The sequence below is a fragment of the Petaurus breviceps genome, unplaced genomic scaffold (assembly GCF_028583685.1).
Source record: "Petaurus breviceps papuanus isolate PSGF00001 unplaced genomic scaffold, PetGlider_PUasm1.0 688, whole genome shotgun sequence".
Classification (NCBI taxonomy): Eukaryota; Metazoa; Chordata; class Mammalia; order Diprotodontia; family Petauridae; genus Petaurus; species Petaurus breviceps.
In genome coordinates this window covers 25479135-25502708 of record NW_027186457.1, presented here as the reverse complement: position 1 = coordinate 25502708, position 23574 = coordinate 25479135, and the positions used below count along the sequence as shown (strand labels likewise).

Below are 23574 nucleotides of genomic sequence, written 5' to 3'. Positions count from 1 at the left end.
CCCCTCCAAGAGCTAGACAGATGTTTAACCAAATAAATGCTCTGAGCCAGAATTTTGATAATTGATTTTTTGATAAATAAAGGCATTCTGAAAATGGCCCAGATGCTGCTTAAACAACTGAGTTGAGATCATCAATTAGATCCTTGTGGTTGTTAATCAGTGTGTGTACACAGCTGGGGCACTGAGATTATTGCTGAGATTTCTTCTGCCCTCTATTTCTTTGAGTCCATGAAATAATAATGATTTCAGGTGGGTAAGTTATTCAACTGTAAGTGAAATACTCTGTAAGAACAAAAAAGTTTAATAAATTTCTTAAAAGAATTACTCCTAGCTTGGCCAACTTACAGCACCAGTCTGACATCAAGATTTTACCACCAGTCTCATAGTTATCAAAGAAAGTAGTAGCAGCTGATGATCAATACAAGACTTTTTTTTAAAAAGAATTGATTGTGTGTATTCCTAACCTCATTAGAGTGAGTTGATCAGTAAGCAAGGAGGAATTGCTTCTCAAAGTACACAAGACCCACTTATCAACTGGGAAATCTGGGGCAAGTGATGACTTCATATTTCTGGACTTCAGTTTCCTCTTCTGTCAAAAGAAAGAGTTGAACTAAAAGACCTCTAAGGTCTCTTCCCCCTCTAATTCCATGATCTTATGATTCTAACATCTTTAAAAAGTCTAATTCATTAACAGAGCACTGGATTTTGAGTCCAAAGACCTGAGCACAAATCACGTCTACTACTTATTTGTCGTGAACATACCAGTAAAATAAGGATGTAAATCTAGATGGTCTTAGGTCCTTCCATCTTTCTGAACCATTGATTTCTTTTCAACTCCAACTTTTTCCTTTTTCCAGACCAGTATTTGCCCCTCCTCACGCCCTAACCTGCTTCCTTCTGAATTCTGTGTACACTGATGGACTTTGACCAAAAGGACACCATTATTGAAGTTTCAGGAGTTAACTCAGACAATTCCTAGGATTTGTCTACTATGTCATAGACTGGTTGGGTTATAATATGGAAATCACATATTATTCTCATATTGGAATCAATTTTATTAAGATTCTTTCTATTCAATGCCCAATTTTTAAGAAAAAGTTAAAATTTTATTTTATCACTCAGATGTTGCTAATCTAGATTTTGTGGGTTATGTAAATCAAAGATAGAGCCTGTAGGTGACCACCAGAGTGTAGCTTGAACCACATTAAAATGCAATTGGGAAATATTTAGCAAAATAAATAAAAACACAATCAAACATAAGTAGCATTACATTTAAAAAAAAACTATCAATAGCTGACCCTCAGGGATCCTTATGCATGGATTGGTCGTCTGTTTCTATCTGAGTTTGACTCTGCTGGTGTAGACAAAAACTTCCAGATGGTCAGCTGAATTTCTTAACTTTTTCCCCTTTCCTTAGCATGACAGGAAGTTGTATAGTTACATCCAGTTTGAACATTCTGATTATGTATGGAAAGAATTTAAAAGAAGGATTTTTACATAAGAGGAAAAGTCATTTCTAAATGTCATCGTAGAAAAAACCAGAGTGTCATAGAACTAGAAAGGGACTTAGTCCATTTCCCTATTGGGAATCAATTCTTCTGCAAAGAAAGGGAGACAGTTGTCCTATTCATCTTCTGAAATCATTCCATCTTAGAGAGTTGACTGCTTTTCATGGTAGAATGTAAGCCCCTTGAGGACAGGGACTGTTTTTTTTTTTTTATTTTGTCTTTGTATTCCCAGGGCCTATGACAATGGCTTGAATGTAGTAGGCCTTTTAGCATTCCCCAGTCATGTTGTACAAATTAAGTGACAGTCTTCTAGATTTTAGAGGACATAGGCCTGAGTGTGTGTGTGTGTGTGTGTGTATGTGTGTGTAAGTAAAATGTTGTTATCTGTTGGGTGATTTGATTTGTCTGAAATCCCAAAGATGAATTCCAGCTGTCAAAGTCACAAGTTTTTCATTAACATTCTCAGGGGCAGACAATGTAAGATTTCTAGTAGTAATGAGAAAAACCTTTCGTAGTCTCTTCCTAGGCTGTGTTCTCACTCCTCCCATGGATGAATGGGAGGCTGTCACCACAGAGGCCCTCTCATTCTAACCATATGTCAGAGGAGAACAAGGGCTCCTCCCAGTTTAAAAGGAGGCCCTCATTCCCCAAAGAACTGGATGTAACATAATAAGAAAAACAGGGACATTGTTCCCACCTGAACCCTTCAGCTTTGTCTTCTAGATTTGCACATTTCCAGAACTTCCATTTTAGTGTCTAACTGTGAGGATTCTCCTGCACTTTTTCCAAACATAAGACCCTTATGGAGACCTACAGGAAATCACTGAGTATCATCACATAGAGGGAATTTAGATAGGGAATCTTGACCTTGCTTTTCTTCCGAGATAGTCCATAAAGAGAATTAACATTAGTAGCCTGGATTTCATTCCTCAGACTAAAAATATAAGGAATAATTTAATAATGAAGGTGCAACATTCATAAAGAATACCTACAATTATGTTGTTTATAGCTATGCATGTACATCAAGGCCCCGCTTCTTTAGTCAATGAAAGCTTTTTCAAAGTGGTAAATGGATTATTTTGTGTCAACACGTTGTACATATATATGCAGATAAATGCATATGTAAAACTTGAAAATGCTTCATCAAACAAACTGAATCGTGCCTTTGCACTGTTTTCCAATTATATGTCGGGAATTTGACACCACATAAATGTATTCTGAACCTCTGCTGCTGATATTAAAAGAAAACACTGGAGGGGAAGATTTATAGCAATTACAGCGTATGATAAAAGGAATTCATAATGATCATTTTGTATTATGTATTACAATTCAAGAGAGATTTGTAATTGAGGAAATAATACCAAGCATCTCATCTTCCGTTATTAATCACAATTAGATGATACGTCAGGACTTGGAACTGTGAGGGGGGCAAGTTTATTCTGAGAGAAGTGAATGACCAAGGTACAAGAAGTAGGCACCCCACTGCCAATATAATCCTGGCTTGAACCCAAGGCCATGAACACAGGCAGGATACATGGACATGAAAAGAGGTCTCAGTCACACACAGTCTGCAATAGCACATGAGAAAGTGTTGGATGGCCACTCTGGCATTTCCTAACTCTTAGAGTCTTGGACAAGTTCACTAACTTCCTTCTGTCTCATTTTCCCCATCTGTGAAAAGGAGAAAATAATACCTGTACCACCTGGTTGTTGTGAGGCCCAGAAGATGTTAGGAGGAAAGAAAGCAAAAGGTTTTAAATTTATTTTAAAATGTCTTTTAACAACATTGAAAAAATTCATTTACTGTGGGGCAGCCAGGTGGCTCAGTGAGTAAGAGCACCAGCCCCAGAGTCGGGATGACCTGGGATCGAATCCAGGCTCTGATACTTAGCACCACACCCAGAAATAACTGGCTGTGTAACCTTGAGCAAGTTACTTAACCCTGATTGCTTAAAATAAAAAAATCATTTACTGTAATTTATTTATTATTAAGAACAGAGTCAAAAATGATTAAGTATTTAAGTTGAATTGAACTTACTTGTTGATAGATTAATTGCCAAGCATTGCCCTAAGGTTTCTCATTCTACAAGTTCTGAATTCATCTAACCATATTGCCCCCTAGCTTACATCCCTCCACTTTGTCCAGAAAGTTAGTATAAGTGATGCTGTCAAACCCAGGTAAACCCTTGAATGGAATTTCCCTCACCTGCCAGGCCAGTAAACCTGTTGAAGGAGGAAATGAAATTAGTCTTGTGTGACGTACTTTATGAAGTATTATTGGCTTCTCTTTCCAAATGCATTTAAGCCTATCCCTTTAATGATAATACATGCATTCTGGACATTTGCCAGTACCTGCAGTGATGTGCATGATCTCTGTGCACTCTCAATCTGTCCTCCCCACCTGGAATGTACAGTACACACTTCCACACCTGTGTCTGCTGAAGCCCTTCCCTTTCTTCCTTGGCAGATTTTTTTCTTTTTTCTTTTTAACTTTCACAAGATCTTGTGTATTTGTCCAGAAAAAAATAGCAAGGGACCACTACATGGTGCAGTGAATAGAGCATCGGCTCTGGAATTTGGAGGACCTGAGTTCAAATGTGACCACACACACACTAGCTGTGAGACCCTGGGCAAGTCACTTAATGCTCAATTGTCTCAAAAAAAAAAGAAGCACTAGCAAGAACAATAGTTACAAAACAGCCCCCCAAACTATGGGTCACATTCTCCCCTTGTGCACACAAGTGAGGCTCAACTTTAAGATACAAAGACCCATGGGCTGAGTGTTCCTAAGCCTCCTGACCCTGGGAATCCTCTTCCTCATGCTTGAAGTCCTCAGGAGGTCCCCCTCAGGTGTAGATCTCTGAGGACTGGTGCCTTTCTAGAGTCCATAGCTAGTGAACTCTTCTGTCCCCTCAGATTCATGAAACTGTTCCTATCCCCAAGGAACTGATTTTCCTACTTCCATCCACAGGTGCTTCCTCAGCCAGCAGCCAGTGATGCTATCTCTGGTGGAGTCTACAGCATGAGGTCCCTAAGGAACCTCGGATGGCTCTTTGAGCTTTAGAAACTCATAGATCTGTAACCTGGAAAATTCCATCTCCATCTTCCCTGTTCAGGATTTCTCCCTTCCTCCAAGCCAGGCAGGAAAAGAGCAAAAGGTTTTGAGAGACATTTACTTTTCTGCCTCTTCTATGAAACCTTCCCTAATCTACACCTCTTCTCACCTGAAAGTGATCTCTCCCACCTGAAGATTTTGTCCTGGTCTCTTTTGTATCGTTATTAAAGTTTGCCTTAGATGATATGTGTGTGTGTGTGTGTGTGTGTATATATATATATATATATATATATATGGTATGTATGTATGTATATGTATATATGTACATATACTTATTTATGCACATATTCTGGCCTCCCTTCCCCCTCTCAATCATATTCTAAGCTCTCAGAGGACAGGAACTATGTAATTTTTCACTGTCATATCCCTGGGATGTAGTACAGGGCTTTCTTTCAATATAGTTACAATGCTAGCTAATATTCACATGCTGCTTTGAAATTTGTGAAACTCTTTAGATATAAATCCCACCTGAGTCTCATAATAATCCTGTGATGTGTAGATGGTACAAATATTATTGTTATTTCCCTTTTATGAATGAAGAAACTTAGATCAGCAAGGTTTAATGACTTATTGACCAAATTGACCATGACCACATCTCTAATAATCAACAAACTTTTATAGATCACCTATTACATGACAAGCACTGTGTTTAGTTCTGGAGTGACAAAGACAAAAGTAAAATGGTCCTTACCCTCAAGGGGCTTACCTTCTAATGAGGGAAACCACATGCACATTTATAAGAACATGTAAAATATACATTTATATATGTAATTAATACAGGTAGTTTTGTGAAGAAGGGCACTAGCAACTAAGGGGAGTAGGAAGAGGTTGACATATAAGCCGTGTTTTGAAGCAAACCAGGGCTGCCAAGAAATGGGAGTTAGGAGGGTAAGTAAACCAAGCTTGGGGAACAGCCAATGCAAAGGGAGATGGAGAGCCATGTGTGAGGAACAGCAGATAGGGAAAAGTGGCCAGATAATGAGAGAAGGAAGAGTAGATTATGCTAGAAGGACTGAGAAGTTGCAAAGAGGTCAGGTTGTAAAAAACTTTCAATCTATAGAGGAATGTATTTTTGATCCTGTATGGAATAGGGAGCCATTTGAATTTCTTGAGCAGATAAATAACATGGTCAGACCTGCATTTCAGAGGAATCAGTTTGGCAATGATGTGAAGGGTGGGTGGCAGTGGGCAATGGGCTCAAGGCGAGGAACCCAAAAAGGAGGCGGCTGTTGTTGGAGTCGTCTAAGTAAAAAGTGATGAGGACCTGAACTAGCGTTGTGACTGTCTGAGAAGAGAGGAGGCATCCAAGCAATACTGTGGACATAGAAATGACAGTATCTGGCAGCATGGAATGAAGGGAAATGACCAGGTGAGGATGACACCAAGGTTTCAAACTGAGGAGCCTGGAAGTATGGCGGTGCCATTGACAAAACTAGAGCAGTGGATATGGAGGAAGAGATAATGAAATCTGTTTTGAACATATTGGACTTGACACACCTGTGGAATATTGAGTTATAGATGACAACAGGCCCCAAGGAGATCAAAGAGAGAGAAAAGGAGACCATATGTGCCGGAACGCTTATGGGAAACTTTTGTTGTTGTTATAACTAAAGGGGAGCCCATCAATTGGAAAATGGCTGAAAAAGGTAGTATATTAATAGTTTTGAATATTATTGTGTCATAAGAAACCTAAGAAGACTCATAGGAATGCATATGAAGTGAAGTGTGCTGAACCTGGAGAATAATTTATACAATAGCAGAACCATTGTAAATAAAAACATCTGTGAAAGAATTAAGAACTGAGTCCAATGCAGTAATCATCCAGGAAGGATTCCTGAGGACTGATGAGGAAATGTGTGGCCTACATCCTGACAGAGAGGTGAGGAAGGTACAGATACATAGGTACATATATTTTCAGGCATGACCAACATAAGAATTTGTTTTGCTTGACTGATATATTTTTCTTCCTTTCTTTTTAATGGGGGGAGAAGAATTAGGAGGGAGAGAGTTCTAGCAATGTGGAGGAGAAGCAAAGAAAAATAAACATAAAGAAAGAAGTTCATTGAAACATTTGAAAAGAATCACAGAAATGAATAGAAGGAAAACCAGAAGACAGACAAACTGGGCATCTTTAAAAGCTACATGTTGAACTTATATACTTGAAAGGAAGAAACAAGCTGTATATAATAGAAATTTGCAGTTTTATATGTAATTTTCTTGCTCTGTCCTACTTTTGGTATGGCAATGTTTATTTTATTTGCTCTTCAAGGAAGAAAGGAAGGAAAAAGAGAAAGAGGGAGAAGAGAGGGAGGATAGAAGGAGAAAGAAAAGCAGAAAAGAAAAAAAAAGGAAGGAAGGAAGGAAGGAAAGAGGAAAAGAGAAAAGATCAAGTAGGCAGCTGATGATGCAAGACTGACACTCAAGAGAGAGATGTTCAGGGACTCATCTGCATAGAGACAATAAATAAAACCAAAGAAGCTAATGATATTTTCCAGTGAGAGTGTAAAGAGAAAAGAGAAGAGGGTCTAGGACAGAGCCTTAAGATACACCCAAAGCATACCTATGCAGATACTACAAAACACCAGACAAAGAAAAGTTTCAGGTGGAGAGTCTATACACAAAAGAAATCAAAGATCCATGAGGTATCGAAGGATTGACACAGAACACGATCTGCCATAGATATTTCATGAAGTTTGGCCCACTCGAGTACTCATTAGGGAGTTAGGAAGGCCTAGATTTAAATCTCCCCTGTGACACTTAGTGGCTGTGTACCCATGGGCAAGTCATTGAATCTTTTTCAGCCTCCGTGTCCTCATGTGGGAATAAAAATTCTTGGAGTATCGACCTCACAATTCTATTGTGAGGCTTAAGTGAGATTAGACATGTAAAGTGCTTTGCAAACCTTAAAGCATTATATCAATGTCAGTTCCTATTACTGTTGTTATTGTAGTTACATAATTGATCAGGACAGCTAACCACCAGCTGGCCAAAGAATTATCCATGACCCTGGTGGCCCTTTAAAAATCAAGACAGGGTAAAGGAATAGTCTCAAGCAAAACAAACTTCCTGATCCTGAAGGAAGGATTAGGGGCCAAGAAAAAAAAAAAACAGAATCCAAGGGGATGCCTTCAGTTACCTTGTAGACAACTGGGGAATTGCTGAATAAATTGTGTTCTGTGAATGTGATGGAATTTTATTGTATCATAAGAAATGACAGAGGACATGATTTCAGAGAATCTTGGGTCATATGAACTGATACAGAATGAAGTGGACAGATCCAGGAGAACAATTTATTGAAAGACAGCAGCAGCAGCATCCTTAGCATCTTCGTAGATGACATTTATATAATGCTTTACATATTTTATCTCACTTTTTCTTCACAACAATATTGAGAGGTAGGTACTAGTATCATCCTCATTGTATAAATGGATAGCTGGGGCAGGCAGAGGTTGAAAGATTTGCTCAGTGCCACGTAGCTAGTAAATGTCTAAAAGCATTTGAACGCAGATGCTCCTGGCTCTGAATCCAACATTTTATCCACTGCACTACCCGGTCAACGTTATAAAACAATAACAACTTTGTAAGACTTAAGAACTCTCATCAATGCAGTGGTCCACTATGACTCAAAGGACATATGAAAAAGCCCATTACCCACCTCCTAACAGAGAGGTGATGACCACAAGGTCCAGCAACATTTACTTCACTGCTTTTTTTTTTTACAAAGAGTTTTAATCTTTTGATTTTTTTAAATAATAAAGAGGTCAGGAAGAGGGGAAGTTAATAAGAGAGAGCGAAAAAGACAGAGAGAGAGAGAGACAGAGAGAGAGAGAGAGAGACAGAGAGAGACAGAGACAGAGATAGAGAGAGAGACAGAGAGACAGAGAGAGACAGAGACAGAGAGACAGAGAGAGACAGAGAGACAGAGACAGAGGGAGCCATCATAGCATCTTTAAATGTACAGAAGGAAATATAAAGATAAAAATAGAGGAAATAAAGGTAAGTAGGGCAGTTTTGAAGGTAATATGTAGAATTCATTATGCACTTTTTTTTAAAGAAAAGCAAATGATATAAAATGGAGATTCATCGTTTTATATAGAATTCCCTTTTTGTTCAGCTATGTGTTTGAAAATGCCTTTTTGTTTTTAAATTCAAAGTAACTTTAAAAACAGGGTGTACTTTCTAAGGAGTCAGTCAAGCAATGAATAGGTCTAAGGAGTGTGACCCCTGGGAGTCAAGAAGGGGGCTAGCCATGAAACACGGGGGGGGGGGGGATTCTTTCAGCCCTCCAACCACCAGCCATGGTGTCTTACGTTGACATTCATCAACCAGTCGGAGGTGCTGCACCCAGTAGGGAACAGACCTGGGAGTTAAGACAGGAGACAGTTATAAGAAGCATCGATTCTGTGAGTCGAGGAGAGAGTTAACCCTGGCTTGAGCTTCAGAGGAGTCCAGCTGAATGACCTGCCACATAGACATGCTTCCTCGAAGGGGAGCAACATGAGGATACCATGAGGAGGTAGAGGGTATTAGAGGACCACAGTCCCAGAAATGTGAGTTTCCTTAGCCTTGTGTTGTTCCCTAAGCATGTGCCTTCCTATTATTGTACTCTATGTGTGCCCACATAGAGTCAAATTGAAGAGAGGAAAGGAGAAGAAAGAAAAAATAATTTTAAAAGATACATTAAGTTTTTCTCCTCAAGTTTTGTGGTTACAGATCACTCTTGTAAAATCTGTTTCTCTGTCCCTTCCACTGCCCCTCTCCCCTCTTTCCCTGACCCTTTCCCCTCCTCCACCTTCCTAAAGAACAAGGGAGGAGAAAGGAGTCAGTGAATAAATCAGTGTCTTGCACCTGGAAAAAGAATAGTGAGGTTTGTTGTTGCCACAAAAGCTAAGTGTAGCTGGAGGACAGTTTTTTGGTTATTTTTCAGTCACATCTGACTCTTTGTGACCCCATTTGGAGTTTTCTTGGCAAAGATACTACAGTGGTTTTGCCATTTCCTTCTCCAGCTCATTTTACAGACGAGGAAACTCAGGCAAACAATGTTAAGTGATTTTCCCAGGGTTACACAGCTAGTAAGTATCTGAGGCTAGATTTGAACCCAGTTCTTCCTGACTCCAGGCTATATCCTATATATATATATCAACAGCTATATCCGATGTACCACTAGCTGCCCCTAATTGAATATACTGGCTGACTATTAGATATAAAGACACCAGTAGGGCCTTGTGAACTATAGTCTTACGTGTGTCCAGAACACATAATTCCAATGCCTCTGAGTCATTGATCTCCTCTGCTGTTCTCTGCTGGCATCATTCCCTGATCCCCCTTTGGGTACTTTTTTTTTTCTGCTGGGCATCTCCACTTATCTTTTACTTTGCTGCTCACTGAATTCTTTTCTGCTACCATCAGCCTCTTTAAGCCATCTGTGGTTCTTTGCTACCATATGCTGGAGTGAAGCTTCTGGCAAAACTCTTCTGGGCAAGGGAAGTTTAAGTTCTTTTAGTTCAAATAGCCCTAGGGCATAGCATGGGCCAAAGCTAGCCACAGGTAGACAGCAAAAAGCATCAAAAGCAATCCAAGGAGATCTGTTCTTTTTACCTAGGTTATTTTCTTATTTTGATCATTCCTACCCCAGCTGCTGATCACAGTCCCTAGTCCTAGACAGCTATCTGATTTGGAGTTAGAAAATTCCATTCCACTCCTCATATCTATGCTTGTCATTCTTTATCCACTCTTTTTTTTTTCAGTAACTACCCAACAAGACAATAGAGGAGTTGTTTGGGGCTAGAGTGATGAGACTCAGCTTCCATAATTCCTTAGGGTTACCCTGCAAAGCAATATGGAAGCAAGAGCAAAAAGGCTAAACCAAGTCAATGGGGTTAGCAGATTCTGCCTGAACTACTTTGTTCTAAATTCCAGCTTTGCTTATGCATACCTGCAAGCAATAAAATCACTTTTCTTTGTTCAGCATTTCCACCAACAACAAACCTCACTATTCTTTTTCCAGGTGCAAGACACTGATTTAAACTGTTTAACTATTCACTGACTCCTTTCTCCTCCCTTGTTCTTTAGGAAGGTGGAGGAGGGGAAAGGGTAGGGAAAGAGGGGAGAGGAGCAGTGGAAGGGACAGAGAAACAAATTTTACAAGAGTGATCTGTAACCACAAAACTTGAGGAGAAAAACTTAATGTATCTTTTAAAATTATTTTTTCTTTCTTACCCTTTCCTCTCTTCTCCCTTTCCCTGCCTCCTTTTTTGTCTCCCTACACCCCTATTCATTCACATATAACTCTTCCTTGAGTTTCTAGACAATAGAGGGCTCAATTCTTTCCTCATTTGCTTTTTATCTAAATGTTGAACCATGTATAGACACAGGTTAAATGGTGAAGAAAATCAGTCAAACTCCTAGGAAAGATAATCCTTGACCTGGAAGAAGGTAAAGCTGGGGGCAAATGGTGAGGGCTGAGGACTTCTTTAAATAAGAGGAGTCAGGAAGTCAGTATCATTGTTTGTGCTGGACTTCTATTCACTGTTTCCATTGTCTGCCTCCATGTCTTTTCACAGCTGTCTGCTTTGTCTAGAAAGTCTCTCTAACCTCCTAGAATTCCTAGCTTTCTTGAAAATTTTGGACCAGCTCCTCCATGAGGCTTTTCCTCATTCCCCTACATCATTAGTGATCTCTCTTTTGAAATGACTTTAAATCACTTTGTGTATTTCTTACCTGAGTACATGTGATACCCCAAAATGTAAACTCCTTGAGGACAGGAATTATTTTCACTTTTTTCTGTGTCTCCCTAGAAAGTGCCTAGCACATTTTCTTTCAGTTCCCACCTGTGATTTCACACAGATGAAAAAACTCTCTATAAGAAAGTGCCCTCTATCAATGAAGAGTTGCTATTGTTCTGCAATTTATAATCTTAGGAAATTGTTCAGACCATTGTAAAATTAAGTGACTTGCCAGGGTCACACAGGCCATGTTACATTAGTCAGGAAGCTTACAATCTTGTAGGTGCTTAATACTAAATATTTGTTTAAAAAATATTTCTTTAGGGGTGGCTAGGTGGTGCAGTGAGTAAAGTGCTGGCCCCAGAATCAGGAGGACCCGAGTTCAGTTCCAGCCTCAGACAGTTAACACACACACACACACACACAAACTAGCCGTGTAAACTTGGGCAACTTACTTAACCCCAATTGCCCTCCAAAAGGCAAAAAAAAATTTCTTTATTGTTGAATTTTATGTATGTTCCTAGTATCGGGGGAAAAACAACTAGAACCATCTGAAATTTGGTCCAGGGAGGGGACCAGATGCTTACTGGACACACAATGATCCCATCTTTGACTCTTACTGAACATTTGTCTGAGAAACTCAGAAAACTCATTTTAAAATGACTGTAGAAACAGACAACAAGTAAAACATTCCTAACCACCTCAAAACTGACTCTTCTCCCCAGAACCTAGTGTGAGAGAAGAAGATCAGTACTGGCAGTGAATGAAATGAGGAATGTTCTCCCTTCATCTTGGCTTTTCCCCCTAGAGTTAGAAAAGAGGGACTCTGACCCATAGTTTTCAAAATGGGGATCTAAAATGGGAGTGGGGTTGAGACCAGGTTCTATCATGTTTGGAACTTGCCATTTTATTCTAAAAAAAAACAGATTTTTCTTAATATCTTTTGTTTTTACATCATTAGTTTTCCCCAGTGTATTTCCCTTTCCCCCTTTCCCTTAAAACAATTTTTTTTAAATGAGGAAAAATAGAAAAAATCTGCAAAATAAATCAATGCCTCTTCAAAGGTATGTGTTTGGGGAATGGGAAACATTTGTCTATTCTTTCTCTCTAATAGTACAATAATCTCTTACTTCTATGTACCACTCTCTGTTTAGTCATTCCTCAATTGACGGGCATCCTCTTTGTTTCCAATTTGTCACTACCATGAAAAGTCCTGCAATAAATATTTTTATATATATGAAGCCTTTTTGGGGGGTGGGGGAGGATTCAATGATCTCAGAGCACGTGCCTAGCAGTAGATTCTCGGGTTCAAAAGGGTATGCATATTTTAGTCACTTTATTTGCAGAATTCCAGATTGCTTTCCAGAATCTTTATACCAATTCATAACTCCACCAACAGTACATACTCAGCACTTTCAAAGATGCCTAATTGTCCCTCATTTCCAATGCCCGATTTTACCTTTTTGACATCTGCTAATTATAAGCCTCTCATACTCAGAAGACTACAAGTTGCAAGTGACCCAAGTGGTAATGGATAGATACATGGTGGATAAAAGCAGCTACTCCCAACATCAATGATGAATTATGTACAAAAAGCATTCAGTTCTATTAAGCAAACATCTATTAAGCAAATGTTGTGCTGGGTAGTGGTGGTTCGAAGACAAACTAAAAAATAGTCCTTACCTCTAAGTAGTTTACATCCAGGATGCATATATGATGTGAGGCTGTCTTACAGTGAGAACAAGGACTAGCAGGTGGCTAGCCAGAGTGGTATGATGGTACCCACAAAAGATCCAAAGGGTTTTAAAGTATTGAGTAGATCTTCAACAGAAAATCATGAGAGGGGGCGGCCAGGTAGCACAGCAAGTAAGAGCACTGGCTCCAGTGTTGAGAAGACCTGGAGATCGAATCCCGGGCTCAGACACTTAGCACCCACCCAGAAACACCTGGCTGTGTAACCTTAAGCAAATTACTTAACCCCAATTGCTTAGGGGAGGCCAGGTGGCTCAGTAAGAGCACCGGCTCCAGTGTCGGGATAACCTGAATCAAATCCGGGCTCAGATACTCAGCACCACACCCAGAAATAACTGGCCGTGTAACCTTGAGCAAGTTACTTAACCCCGATTGCTTATAAATAAAAAAATAAATAAATAAAAAGAAAAAAGAAAAAGAAAATCATGAGAGGACATGGTCAAGAGTCACCCAGAATAAGATATGATATGAATGGAATATGATCTATGCTGGAGTGGGAGTACTCAGCCCAGGGAGATAGTAGCTTCATTCATTACACCAAGTGACTAGTTTGGCTGAATTTCTCCTCCCCATTCCATTTATTTAGTTGTTTTCCTCTTGTGCAGATATAATCTATACCTATCTCTCCTGTTTCATGGGACATGTGGCACTGAACTTCCCTGAAGTGGTCATGAGCATCTTTATAAAAGACTTCTTCCTAGGTGGTCATAGAATACTGGATTCCAACTTGAGTTTTTCTCTTGCATACCACATCACTCTGGGCAAATCATTTAATTACTCTCACCTTCAGCTTCCTCATTTGTAAAATGAGGATAATAGTAGAAAAAAATTAAAATATTAATAATAGCACCTACTTCACAGAATTATTATAAGGATCAAATGAGGCTATATATGTGAAGTACTTTGAAAACTTTAAATTCCAATATGAATGTTAGTAATTATTAACATTTCTCAGGGCTTGGATAAATTAGTTGATTTTCTTAAAGGCTAGTTTTTCACATATCCTTAGGAAAGTTAACTTGGAAAAGGTGATTTATCAAAAACAAACTTACTTTTGGCCAAAATGTGGTTCTGCTCATTATCACATAGCCTTCTCTTCAAAAAGACTAAGGAAGGCTTGTATTATTATTGTATGTTGAGGGCTAGCACATCAGTGTATCTATAATATCAGAGATTTGTCTGTGGTGCACCACTCATGAGAATCAGAAGCAGATTGTGAACTTGTCTCCCTGGTCCAGCACTCACTCCCTCCAGCACTTGGAGCACAATCCCATGTTGCCTCTTTAAGCTTAATATAATACATGTAATAATGCCTGAAGTACCTACCTGAAAGGTTGTGTATAGTTCAAATGAGATAACATAAAGTGCTTGGCAAACTTTAAAATGTCACATGATCTACTAATAATAGTAATAACAGTCATTCAGACATCCATAAAGGGGGGTTTTAACTATTTGATCCCCATTATGCCTATTATATTTAGGAACTAAAGGAGGAAATGTGACAGAGTTCTTAAACTGGGAAAAACATTTTCAGGCAAATTATAGCAAAAGTCCAAGAAACACTGATTTGCCATTTAAAAAAAAAGTCTACTTTCTCTCTTTGACCACATATGCATGAGAAGCTTTTTCCCCCCATCTGTAGAAGGGAGATAGTGATCCTGGCCCCAGCATATCTCACAGTGATGTGGCAAAAATTAATGAGATGCCAAAATGCATTTTGAGCTCATCAGAGAGAGGCACTATTTAATGCAAGGTATTCCAACAGTCTGAATCCCTTAATAATCCCAACCTACTGGTATTGTGGGGGCATTTTTCACTCTTGAAAATGAATAACTCACTTCTATGTATAGCCAGCAAGGCCAAAGGAGTTTCCATGGAGCAATGAAAATATTGAAATAAGGGCCCATGCCTGTGAATGCAGATTTTTTTTCCCTCATTCAAAGACCTCAACATTTTTGCTTTTCCCTTTTTTCCCTTCCTTCTTCATTGTTTTCCCTTTCCAAGTTCTTTTTTCTCCTGTCTTTCCCTATTCTCTTCATTTCTCATTTTCTCAATTTTTAATCTGAATTCCTTTCTTCTCTCCTTAATTTAGGTACTAGCCATGTAGTGCCACAGAAAGTGGGGGATCAAAGAGGGAAAGTTGAAAACTTTCTTGGATTCATGGCCTTTAAAGAGGGAACATTTAAGCAAATGTTGCTGGGGAGACATAAATTTAAACTTGTACAATAACTCTCCTGTCTTTCACCTTATTCACTCTATTTTTCTGCCTATCTTTTCCTTTTGTTTTTTTCCTCCCTCTCCTTTTTTATCTTTGTCCTTTTCTCTCACTCTTGTTCCTGATTTCTCTATCTTCCTCCTTCCCCAATCTCTTCTGTTTCTTCTTCCTTTTTTCTCTTCCCAGAAAGTGAATAAATGATGAAGAAAAATTCAAATACCCTCCCACAAAAAAAAGACCATAAGAACTTTTTTTTTTTCAAACAAAAGATTCATAAATCATTTCCCCTTTTTGGGGGGAAACAGATTTCTCCTTTAAAGATCCATGCTTAGCTTGGTTCCATCACAGCTGCCTCTGTTAGATGGCATTTAAAAGGATGTACATCCCTCAAACTGCGTACAAGAGATACAGCCTAGCACAAGATCAAAGGTCACAGAATAACCCATAATTGTTGCATGTTCTACTCTCAAGAGTGAGTGTGAGCCGGCAACATAAGCCAACCTTTGTTTAGAGAAAGTCAGAAGGGAATAAAGAGCTCCCACTGTACTAAGGACCTTTGGCAATAATATTCCCTTGAGGTTACATTCTCCTCAGAAACACCCTTAGCCCAAACCATCTGAATGGGAGTATTTTAATTATATTTTTGTAGAAAATTATTTCCAACCCAAAATATGGTGCTTTGAGCTGTTGCAAGCTAAATGTGTCCTTTGAGGGACTAGCTCTGCTTAGAAGTGAAATACAGAAATCTCCCACTCAAGATACAAGGGCATTGAGCAACTATGTGGTTCTATAAGGCAGCATAAGATGCAGGACTTGGTGAAACTGTTTTCTTCACAGGATCCTTGATTTAGAACTGGTATGCTTGGGGTCTTTGGTCCAAAACCCTCACTTTAAAGATAGAGGAACTGAGATCTAGAGGGAAGATATGACTTGCCGGGGGTCATATAGGTAATTAATGGTGGATCCAAGGTTCTAAGCCTTGGCTTATGACTCCAAATCCAGCTTTCCTTCTTTTATATTATGCTACTCCTACACTTAAATTTTTTAAATGGCATTTGGAAGCCAAGCCTATTGGCTGTTGTGTCATTTCAGTCATGTCTAATATTCTGTGATGTCCAATACTCTGTGACCCCATTTGAAGTTTTCTTGGCAAATTTGCCATTTCCTTCTCCAGCTCATTTTACAAATGAGGAAACTGAGGCAAACAGGGTGGAGTGATTTGCCTAGGGTCACACAGCTGGTAAGTGTCTGAAGAGAAATTTGAACTCAGAGTTGAATCCAGGGCCTTCTCTCTATCCCCTGCGCTGCCTAGCTGCCCTGAGCCTATTGGTTAGTAATAAATGCCTCCAAAGTTGGGTGTCCTGGAATCCTTAGACCTCAGGCTCTCATTGTTTATTTTCTATCTGCTGCCAGTGACTCAGTAGTAAGTGTTATACCTACTGGCCAGAACTAAGAATAATGGACAAATTAGAAAATACATGAACCAGGTTAATTCTAAATGGTTTTATCACTTGGAAAATTGCAGCTTATTTCAGCAACATGTTGGGATCACAGGCCTTGGTTTTCAAGGCTCAAAATACAATTCTGTTGGTATTGAAAGAGGCAGACAACAGCAATGTTCTTTTCCGCGGGTGAATTCATAGTAAATTGGTCAGTTCATTTCCTCTTTATGATAATATTGTAGCCCAGTGCAAAGAATGCCCAACATGGACTCAAGAAGGCAGAGGTTTGAATCCCACCTCTGATAACCTTCTATCTATATGACCAGTCACTTAAACTCACCAAGTCTCAGTTTCTTCATCTATAAAATGGAAAGAATAGTATCCAAAAGGGTTATTAGGAGGCTCAAATAACATAATGTTAGTAGGGTGCTTTGCAGACCTTCAAAGGCTATGTAAAAACCAGCTATTATACCACTAACTCTGTCTTATGTTATATGGTACTGGAGTGAGCAGGGAATTTTCACTTTGAATAAAGAAATCCTCTGTTGCTTCTCAACATGTGGATGCAGATCCATGGGTTCTCATCAGTTCTTTTTATTAGCATTTCTTTTATCATCTGCACCCGATTCTTGACTCGACCCTATTAATCTTTGGTATGAGCAGGTATATGTGTGTGGCGGGGGGGAGGGGGTAGAGGTCAGGGTATAAAATGGATTTCCATAAACCTTAACAGTATATCAGCTAATGAAAGCGTGAATGCTTGCACAAGGGAATTTAATGTTCCCAATAAAATGATTAATATATTTTATATAGATGCAGTTCTTAGGGTAGAGATCAATGGAATTTCTCAGCCTAAACATCAGTGTGGTTTTAGTTCTAAGCACCCTTTACAATGGTTATTCTTCATCATCATCATCGTCATCGTCATCATCATTATCATCATCATCACTTATGCATTCTAGTTGCATGACTCCTAACATGCAAAAGAAGCTAAGCGAGGAACCCAGCTCCTTCCTAAAGAGCTAGCAAATGAAAGGCGTAAAGAGGTCCAATGGATTTAAAAGCCTCTTGAAAAACAGCCTTTTGCCGCATCGATGCCAGCCAAGTCAGTATGTGGCAGGGGAAGGAGTTGAGGGAATCTGTTCTAAAAACCTATTAACTGGCAACGTGAAAAAGCAGAGAACAATTGGGAGAGGAGGGAGGTGCTCACTCTTAAAAAGGGTTTTAAATGTGACCATATTTTTGTTGGCTTTTTGCCTGCAGCATATAAATGAGACTGGTGATTTGAATGGCTGGCCATTTTCTGAAGCCAGGATGAATGCATTCTGGGCTAGGAAGTCAAGGCTGGAGTTTGAGATGTTCCTCTGATCCATGCGCAGCTGCTGAAACAACTTTCGGGACAAATTTAGGAAGCCTGCAGAATTCAGCAAAGTCGCACCCTTTCATTCTTGCCTTTTTCTTGTTCCCCAATCTCGGTTGACTTTTACTGGTATAGCTGCCAGTAACTAAGGAGTTAAAAAACTAGCCAGCCAAGATGCAGGCATCAGTGAAAAGCCAGGGCCTTGGAATTGAGCAGCTGACAGCAGATTCTGCAGGTGCAAGATGGTAGTCATCTCTGGGTGTCTGTGTGCCGAAATTTGCTCAAAGCTGTGGCCTGATTTCCTGCCTCTTTGGGGACAAGCTGGGCCAGAAGTGACTGAGAGTAGCAGAGGTGCTGCCTCTATTTCTGTGTGTCCTTTGACATTTGGAAAGGGAGGCAACATCCCTTTGGATGATTAGAATGGTTTTTGGCATATGGGTTTCAGCCTTGTCCAATCTTGCTCTCTTTGGGAAAGGAAGATGCTCTGTATTCCTTTGGAGGGAAAGAAGGAAAGGCGAATAAAGCTCAAAGAGATGAATCAAAAGGGAGTGAAAGGAGGTGAGGCTCATGCAAGTTAGATTGTGAGGGGCCCTAAGTTGTAAATGACCTCCACATCTCCCAAAGTATGAGAAGGCAGGAAGAACATACAGGGGAAATGGACTACTTCCAAGTGTTTATTTCTAATCAACAAATTGATCCTGTTTTTCTAATGATTCCATTTGCTGGTAATGGGTATTGAAGGTTAACCCTGATACAGGAGGACAGTGATTCTAAATCCTTTCTGTCTGTGGTGGTAGAAATATCTCTTATAAACCCCTAGAAAATGTTCAAATGGATGCCCTTATAAGCAGCACTTACTGCTGCTTCCCTGCTTAAAGAACTTTATGCTGCAGACTACTGGCAGAAGTGACCAAGATACCTTAAACAATATTGGAAAAATTAATTTTTCTTTCATTTAGGCTAGTGACTGTGGCCTACACCCTAAATGACACAGACTTTAGTTCTCTGCATCTTGGTGGAGGAAGAAGGGTACTAGGCCTGAAGGCAGGAGAGGCTTGGGCCTGAATCTTGGCTCTATTATTTGCTAGTCTTATGGTCTTGAGAAGTCACTCCCCTCTCTGAGCCTCAGTTTACCCATCTGTCAAACAGGGATCATGGGCTTTGAAATACCCACCAGATTTGATGGAGAAAAGCCCTCATAAACCACTGTATGTGTGAGTTGTTCTCCATGATTTCCTTTCCGGAAGGATTTGGGGTTGTTTTGATCTAGAACTTGTTTTGGGAGAGGCTGTAAGAAAAAAGGCAGCATTATGATGTCCACTGACATGGGTTAAAATGGAATCTGGTACCTTAGAGTCATAGGATCCTAGATTCAGAGGCAGATGGGCATATTGTAGTTCATCTATACCATGCCCCTCCTTTTACAAATGAGGAAATTGGAGCCCAGGGAAAAGGAATGATATACCCAAGTTTATAAACATAGTAGAAGATTTGTAGGATTGCTATGTATCAGGTCAGTAACTATGTCGTTTTCTTTCCTCCTCCTCATTGCTTCTGTTATTGTTTGTCCTTTATGTTTGAAAAGGAATAATGACATCACAGGTGATGTCTTAACTTGCTCATAAACTGTATTTAAGTGAGAGTCTTACCTCCTTGAGCTAAGTTGAGTCATTTCAGTCGTGTCCATTTGTCTCCATTTGGGGTTTTCTTGGCAAAGATCTTGGAGTGGTTTGCCATTTTCTTCTCCAGCTCATTTTGTAGATGAGGAAACTAGGGCAAATAAGATTAAGTGACTTGCCCAGGGTCACACAGCTAGTAAGTGTCTGAGACTAAATTTGAACTCAGGTCCTCCTGACTTCAGGACTGCTGTCCACTGCAGCACCTATATAGCTGCCCTCTCTTGCCTTCTTAGTGGACACTGAATAGATATTTATGTGTGTATGTATATGTATATGTATATTTATATGTGTATGTGTATGCATATGTACGTGTGTATATGTATGTGTGCATATTTATAAAACAAACCTACTGAGTATTATAATAATTCTTTAATTTCCAACTGATACAACTGCAGCCAACTCTGATTTTTCCTCAATAATTTGGAGGTGGGGTTCCTTATAAAATTGAAATCTTCTCATCTCCACCTTTTAGAATGCTGAACTTTCTCCAGGGCTTTGCTGGGGAGCCACCCCCCATGGGAGTTCTTCTCTGGGCATCCTCCCCCAAATTAGGTGAAAGGACACTTTCTCTTTCTAACTTTTGTAAACTGTATAAATGTGAACTACAGGTATTATTTTCATCAAACTTTGAATAGCAGTAATGGATAAAGTGGGGTCCTTTAGAGTAGAAAGACCGAGATTTGAATGATGCCTCTTGGTAGGACATACTGACCAGGAATGGGAAAGTCATTGAATCTCTCTTTGTTCTGAGACAATTCTCTAAGATTCTAAGTCACAGACTGGCCACTGGGTGGAGGGCATTTCCCCACAAGGAACTGTCCACACTGAGGAAATTATAGGTCTGGACCAATACAAACAATAAAAACTTGTGTTTGTCCTTCCTTTTCCTGGACTTCTACAAATTCCTGGAACTCTGAGCCTCCAACTTGTCATTCTACAACTGGGGGCCCTGCTATTTATCCAGACGATAACCTACCTTGGCAAGGCTGGACTAAGTTGCCATCTATGGAGTATAATGAGGAGAGTTTTAGAAATACATGTTCTATCTCACCCATACCCCTTATAGCCTTATTACTAGCATCTGACACTCTACCAGGAGAGGTCCCCTCCCTTTGGTGAAGGAACATTACCCATTAAGGGGTGTCCTGGACCACTGTTGTCAGTCATTAGCACCTTAGTGTGAATTGATGTATCTGATACTTTCCAAATAGCGGTTGGAATAGAACAGGTTTTGATAGGGGCAGGGACCCTCGGTGAAGAGAGGCCCCGTGTGACCCAACGGAGAAGAGCCTCAAAGAGTCACTATTGGCCCTGACTATAATCAAATAAAATTTCAGAATGAAAAGTGTAATGTCAAAGGGAGATACTATAACTATAGGACCAGGGGTGCCAGGAAAGAGTGATTTGATGGACAGAAACGTCCTGGCGATATCCCCTGCTCTCCCATGTTTGCAGAAACAGTGAGTCGCCTATCTGTTCACTCTGCTTAATAGGAAGATATGTGTGTTTTCACAGAGGCCACCACAGCCATGCAGAATATTTCATTCCCACTGTTTTGTGGGTTTTCTCTCCTATTTTAAGTTCAAAAATAATGCCACTGATAACCTTATTTAAAAATGATCCTTTGGCTTGGGTTTCTAGCCCCAGAATCCTAATAGTAGAGACATTTAAAGGATCCAGGCTCAGCACTAAAGGGAGACTGTTTTTTCAAAGGTATTTGGGGGAGTTCATTATTTTTACCCTTTTTTAATCATCCTCAAATCAGGTAAACTGCCCCTTTTTTTCTCCTAACTGCTAGTAAAGGAATTTGAGTTGGAAAGGATCTTAGACTCACCCACTTTAAACTGGACAGGCTACATTGTTCTTTGATTTTTTTGTTTTTAATCTTCCTTTCTAGGTCTTAATTCTTACTGTTTTATCCTCCTGCTTCTAAGGCCTTAACATCCACTTTCCTATTCAAGTCCCTTGGTTTTCCCTTGGCTGCTAAGATCCCATTCACCCCCTCTGCATCCTCTTCTTTTCTCTACCCCCAGCCATGCGCTCTGTCAGTATCTCTCTCTCTCTCTTTTTTTCTTCTCTTTTAGTCATCATCTCCTTTCATTCCTACCTTTAGTATTTCTTTGGGGGCCAGGCTGTCTGCCTCTTTTATGTCTAGGTCCTACTCCTTCCTTCTCTCTTTCTTATGCATGTCACCTCCTCCCCCCCAAAAGGTTCGCCCCTCCCGGCCCTTGGCCTTAAGTTGGAATCATCTTCTGGACGCTGAGCCTTTGACAAATGGACCTTGTGACCTTACAGGCCAACGCCTATGACTCTTCACCTTTTTGCCGGTGGTGGTGTATGCTGGTACACACCATGATCCTTCCTGTCATATCTTTCAACATTGCCTTCTAAAAATATTTTCCCAACCCCTCCAGGGTTTCTTTAAAGCTCTAAGCTCCATTTTGTAGCATCAATAGAGTTCACCAAACAGAGAACCACTCAACTGCTTACCTTGTCTGATTAAATGCCACATCTAGGAAATCTGATTGTGTAAAAGAACTGGCCAGCATCTTTCCCCCCTGCCCAGAATCATTATTTTCTGAAGCTGCCCTTACTACAGAAGCTAGGGCCGTTCAGGGCCTTTGGCGAGGGCACGACCTCATCCAGACTGTACTTGGGACCTCTGGGCCGCACCATTCTTACCAGCTGGAGGCAGAGTTGACAGCAGTTTTTAAAGGTTTCACCTTAGTCTTGGCAGGATCATACTGGAATCACAATTTCCAACACAGGTTGCTTCCCTTTTGTTGTGGAAACAAAAGAAGTATGTAATGAATTGGTTAAGATGGGCATCACATGTTTAGATGTTGAAACTACCCCCAGCGGCTGCTTATTTTCTCTTTCTGGGCTCAATCTTTTTCACTCAGAGGGATTATTGAAAGGAATTCTCTCTGAACCCTCCCCAATACCTTTGCTCATTCACACACACATACACACACATATGCACACACATACATACATATATCCACAGTCATGCACATGCATGCAGGTATTCATGCATGCACATATACATGTATACATGCATGTATACACATGCTCATACATGCACACAGATTACTCTGGAATATGGAGCTTTAACTGATTCAAGTTCTTCATATTTTAGGCTCAGGGATGGCTACAGCATGGTCTCAGGTAATCAGGTGCCACATAGTCTGTCCACCCCATCCAGATGCCTCATCCGGCCTGGGGCCGCAAGAGATTGATGATGACTGTCAACCCTTTGTGACTCTTCTTCCAATAGTAAACTACTGGGGTGAGAGAGGTAGTTATATTTGCCTTTTCCCTGTTCATCTGTATGTGGTTAGAGTGGAAGATGGGAGGTAACCCTTGTTATTCCATCAACAGCAGATAGTGCTACCAATAGCAATTGTCAAATGACCATTGGGCCACTCTGAAGAGGGAACCAGTTGGCACCAGGGCTGTGTAGGGGTCATACAAACTACTTTTTAAAAAATCACAGAATATGCCATCTTCATTTGCTTTACATGGCAGACCATTTGGCTTCTTTCTTCCTTTTCTTTCATTCTACTTTTGCTTCTGAAAAATGAATCTCTGATGTTTTTTTTTTCTATGGAGAGATCACTTACATTTTTTTACCTTTTAAAAATTGGTCTACGTCCCATATTGGCAGGAGAAATTTCTCTAAATGTATGCTCTTTTCAGAGTGATCACATCAGTCATTCATTCATCTTTGGGAGGGGAAAAATGATTATATTTATCTCAATTATTTTTGCCCAGGACT

The 23574-nt window shown here is 39.9% G+C and overlaps 1 long non-coding RNA gene across 1 annotated transcript in view; it reads right to left on the bottom strand.

The window, feature by feature from the left end:
* Positions 1–23574, bottom strand: part of LOC138174451 (uncharacterized) — a 37291-nt gene that overhangs the window by 2885 nt on the left and 10832 nt on the right. Inside the window, exons 3-4 of the long non-coding RNA XR_011171722.1 lie at positions 22479–22573; positions 19767–19887 (exon numbers count right to left, since the gene is read on the bottom strand). This is a non-coding gene — a long non-coding RNA (uncharacterized lncRNA). The remainder of the gene's footprint in view (positions 1–19766; positions 19888–22478; positions 22574–23574) is intronic.